Source organism: Urocampus carinirostris, chromosome 8, assembly GCF_059441175.1.
Source record: "Urocampus carinirostris isolate Australia breed hairy pipefish chromosome 8, RoL_Ucar_1.0, whole genome shotgun sequence".
Taxonomy (NCBI): domain Eukaryota; kingdom Metazoa; phylum Chordata; class Actinopteri; order Syngnathiformes; family Syngnathidae; genus Urocampus; species Urocampus carinirostris.
Genome location: NC_142356.1, coordinates 40,003,414 through 40,008,732, shown reverse-complemented (window position 1 = coordinate 40,008,732; position 5,319 = coordinate 40,003,414). Strand labels below are relative to the sequence as shown.

Sequence of the window (5,319 nt, the reverse complement as noted above, 5' to 3'; positions counted from 1 at the left end):
GAGCTAGACTTTGCATACATGGTGTAGGCTGTCCCATTTGTCGAGTAGGCTTTGTGAAGCAGTGTGTTGAAAATCACAAGTTATAGACAAAAAGAAAATGGCAGTTAACTCTTCAACAAAATGTATTCCTTTCTAAAAACATGACAAAGTCCCATCACAGTTGTCTGGTCAGAGAGGTATGACCTTTCAGAAATGTCCGCAGGAACACAGGTGCCTGGGGGAATGCGATCGCCATGGTGACTGAAATCGTGTACCGTAAATTCCGGACTTTAAGCCGCTACTTTTTTCCCAAACTTTCAACCCTGCGGCTTATTCAGTGATGCGGCCAATTTATGTAATTTTTCTAACAGCCGCCAGCGGCGCTCGAGTTCAAGGCACGTGACGCAGCTTACAAGCTAAACGCAATCGAGAAGTCGGATAAAGAAGGAAACAGAGCTACTGCACGCAAACTTTACCTTGCGAGGGTGTTGCTAGCGTGTTTATGAATAAGGGAGCGTGAAACGTCGTCTATATGATAAAGTTATTTTTCCCACCCTTACCTTTGGAAATATACATTTTTTTTTTTCCTTGAATTATTTTTAACGGGACCCGGACTCTGCAGGTCTGCAACCAATGTTCAGTACCGGTATCATTTTCCGTTATTTTGCCGGCTGTGGTTTTTGAACTGTGTACTTTATGTTCAGTTAAAATCGCGGGACTCAAAGTAGGGTTTGGGCTAATTTTGTGATTATATTACATGTTTTGATATGGGCGCATGCGGCTTTAATGCAGGTGCGGCTTGTGTAAATACAAAAGCGGCTATCCTCTCAAAATGTGGTGGGTGCGGCTTATAATATAATCAGGTGCGCTCTATAGTCCGGAATTTACGGTAAATGTTTTTGCAAAGGTCAAGCATCGTTCAGTGTTCTTGCAAAGAAAAGGTTGTTTTGCAAAATAGAAGCCTTATTTGGACAATGGAGGTATCGCAAATAAACCACCAAAGTGCAGGTTTTGCTTAAAATGCTTAAAAAGCTGTTTTTCTCTGGTTTTCTTGGAAATGAATATTGTTCAAAGAAGCAATGCCCAACTGTTCTCTATTAAAAAATGGTAAAAGTTAGAAAAACATGCTTATTTTATAATGAGAGTTGGGAGTTCAAGCTTTTATTATTTGTCCTAGGCCTATATAGCTACCAAACAGAACTTGCTGTAAGCCTTCAAATTAAGTCAAAATGGCAAAAATGGCCTTGCAGCAGCTCTCCCGATTTGACCAAAATGTTTGGCATTGAATGAGATAGTAATTTATGGATAATTTATTATTGTTGTTCGATTAACCGACAAATTGGAATAAAAAATATTTTTTTGGGGACGCATAGAAAAATAGTGCACATAACAAAAAAAAAAAGTGTTTGTGATTTAGCTTAATAATAAACAAAAATATGTACAAATGCATGCTATACACCTGCAAATATGTAAGATACGCTTTTTATAAAGCACAAATAAAAAAAGGAAACATCAGAGGAGATGGTACTACACACATGGCCCCGCAACAGCCCAACATCACAACGAAATTAAATGCACTCTTTTTGCTTTTAAATATTGCGCTGAGCGACGTACAAATCGGGCAACACAAACCGATGATGAACTTTAATAATTGATTGTTTTATAGATTTGATCAATTTTCTTTTTTAGACTGCGCAATTCTGAATGGAACTCTCGGACGGCAGAAGGACGATAATGGCAACCTGCAAGTAACGATTATTTTAAAAGTCGACTAGTCACCAAATATTGAAACAATTAGTCAAATAATTAGATAGTGATTTTCTTTACTAAAATTTAGCATGGAAATGTTTTAATTATGTGGAAAATAATAATAAAGTCAAGAAAAATGCTTATGTTATGGTGTGTATGTTATGGTATGGTATGGTATGGCCATGTAAAATACATATTTTATTGAAGGTGCTGCGGATTCGTGCAACAAATAAATAAGTAGAAATTTGTAGGGACGTAAATCCATAATAACACCTCTGTCCAATTATCAGGGAGAGGCAAATAAATAAAGAATCTGTCAGGATCAGGCGCCAAACTGGAGTTAGGTTGATGAACTGCACACATCTGAGCCCAATCTCCACACACCTGCCTCCCTTCTGGCTTCCTTGCAGTTGGGTTCACCACCTCAAACGTGATAAAAAGACATGACCACCAAAGGTACCCGCAGGAAGCTTCCACATGCCTGGCCCAGCAGGGAGGTAAAAGGTCCCAGGTTGCTTCTCTACGCTGACCCGGGGACAAAGTTGTGGTCCCTTGGCCGATTATGGTCCCGGTTTCCGAAGTACATTCACTGTGCCCTCTTCACCAGCGATGCAGTGTTAACGGCATAAATGTATGTATGACATCAAAAGCATATTAACTTAAATACAGTAGGACCTCGGTTATCGCGGTTAATGGGGACCAAAACCACCCGTGATAAGTGAAAGTCCGCAAAGTAGCGGCGCACCTCCCCCCCCCAAAAAAATAAAAAATAAAAATATAGATATTTTTTAAATTATTATTTTTTTTGACCTGGTTAATGGGGAGCAAAACCACCCGCAAAAAGTGAAAATCTGCGAAGTAGCGACACCCCTTCAAAAAGAAAAAAAGAAAAAATCTGCACCGCTTATCCTTATTAGGGTCGCGGGGGGGCTGGAGTCCATCCCAGCCATCTCCGGGCAGTGGGCAGGGGACACCCTGAACTGGTTGCCAGCCAATCGCAGCTGCAAATCACATTAGTTCTCGCAGCTAGCTGCGTTCTTCATCGACGCACGAGCCGAGTGATCCACCGCTAAGAGTTGTACAGCTGGGCGATTTTACGTCCGCCCGGGACGATCAGAGACAAATTCACAACAGGGTTTATACTTGCGCCGCACCGCAGGTGCCGTTCCCGCGAGCGAGCCCCTAACCCGCAGCGCGGGTACTTTCGGGCGGGATACGCACGACACCGCGACAAGCCGAGCGGGTCGGGCGCTAGGCGCGGAGGCCGGCGCCCGGCGTCTCCCGCTATGGCTCTACATGGCGCTACACGGCCCTCGATGGCTCCGGCCGACGGACGGACGGCCGCAGGGCAAGGGGAAGCTGGGGAGACCTTTGGGGTCAGGGGGTGTGGTGAAGCGGAAGCCGCACCGAAACCGCGCGCTGGGAAACGAGAATGGCGCGCCGTGCTAGGGTTGTCGGCCGAGGGGGATTCCCGCAAAAAGAGAAAATCTGCAAAGTAGCGACGCCCTATCAAAAAAAACAAAAAAAACTTTTTTTTTTTTTTTTAACCATCACAGACCGCGAAGCTCTGAAGCCGCGAATGTTGAACCGCGAAGTAGCGAGATCCCACTGTATCACTTGAATCTTACCGAGGCGAGTCAGTTTTTCTCAATTGTCCGACGTGTTTTCTTCTTCAAATGTTGGCGCATAACCAAGGTACTGGCATGATACGCAACTGCTTTGCTGACTTTGCAAGTACAGTAATTCCTCGGTTATCGCGGTTAATGGGGACCAAAACCACCCGCGAAAAGTGAAAATCTGCGAAGTAGCGACGCCCCTTCAAAAGTGTTTTTTTTAGAAATTATTTTATTTTATTATTATTATTTTTTAGACCCGCGAAGCACTGAACCCGCGAACGTGGAACCGCAAAGTAGCGAGGTCCCACTGTAGTCCTCTTCGAGGCTAAAATGCACCCAAACTTTAGAAGCTTTGTACATGTACTCTGTGTTCTGTACGTTAGCGCTCAAGACAGTAAGCGGCTCTCAGGGGACATTACATTCATGTAGAGATGCGTCACTCTGTTGGGAAAATGTGTCAGTCTAAAATAGTCAATACTCAATGGAATTAATTCTGGACTATTTCTATTGTTGATTTTTGTCGACAACGTCGACTAATCATTGTAAGGGTTGGGCAGGGTTACTTTAACTTGATTACTTTCAATTACTTTTGGATTACTCCAATACCAAATGTGCTAATAAAAGACAAAACAAACTAAATATGAATAAAATTACTAAATTTTGTGCAGGCTTGGGGAGTAACGGAATACATGGAACGGCAAAAATGATGTTTGCTAGCTGTTTGGATTTATTTTCATTTTGTTTCTGTCGCATTTTATGTTAGTTTTGCCAGAGATCAAAGAGATCAAAGCCAGGAGAGAAAGCTTACTACGTGTTGTGAGTCATAATTTTATTCATATTTAGTTTCTTTTGTCTTTTATTAGCATATTTGGTATTAGAGTAATCCAAAAGTAATTGAAAGTAATCAAGTTAAAGTAACCCTACCCAACCCTGATCATTGTAGCTGGTACAGTTTTAAACTGGTGTTGTTCCTATCTCACACGCCGACATTTCTTTGTAAGTATGGATGCATATTCCTCCAGAACTCCCAAAGTTACATGTGGGGTTTTCCAAGGTACAATTTTAGGCCCATTACTTTTCAATCTGTATATGCTTCACCTTGGGAATGTCATTAGGAGACACGGAGTCAACTTCCATAGTTACGTTGATGACCCCCCCCCCCCTCTTCATTGCCATGTCATCTGATGACACAAGTCCTATAGATAAAATTTCAGATATCAAGTCATGGATGGCAGAGAATTTTCTACATATCATTCAGGACAAAACAGTGGTTTTACTCAGTGGTCCTAAAAGTCCGAGATTTTAGACCTTTAGATAAGGTTAAAAACTTGGGCGTTATTTTTGACTCTGAGCTCAATTTTACTCCAAATGTCAAAAACATAACTAAGATTTGTCTCTATCATCCAAGTATATAGCCAGAGTACACCCATTTCTCTCTTAAGCAAACACTAGGTACTGATACATGCTTTTATATACAGTATTATCGTTTAAATGATTGTAATGCCCTGCTCTCTGGTCTTCTCAAAAGAGTGTTGCTAGCTTTCAGCTATTACAAAACTCAGCACGGTTGCCTACGAGGACCGGGGGGAGGGATCACATTACACCAGTTTTATAATCGCTGCATTGGCCCCTGTGGATGTTCAGCATACATTTTAAGGTGTTTTAACTAGGTTTTAAATGTCTTGATGGGGTTTTATTGTCTTGTTGTATGCTGAAAGCTTTTACAAAGCACTTTAAGTGGCAATCTTTGTGCCTGAAATGTGTTTTGCAAATATATTTGATTTGAATTTGAAGTCCCGGCTTGCGCTGCAACAGCACTGACTGTACACGCGGAACAGTCTGTGAAAATTAATTTCCCTAAGGGGACAAAATAAATTGAATTATTCGTATTATTAAGTATTACTATTATTATTATTATTATTATTACTATTAAACTAAGCTAAACAAGTCTACCCTTTGCTACATAGGACACACT

General features: G+C 41.5%; 1 pseudogene; it reads right to left on the bottom strand.

Moving 5' to 3' along the window:
* Positions 1-2,660: 2,660 nt before the first annotated feature.
* Positions 2,661-2,806, bottom strand: LOC148361878 (5.8S ribosomal RNA; annotated as a pseudogene).
* Positions 2,807-5,319: the final 2,513 nt, after the last annotated feature.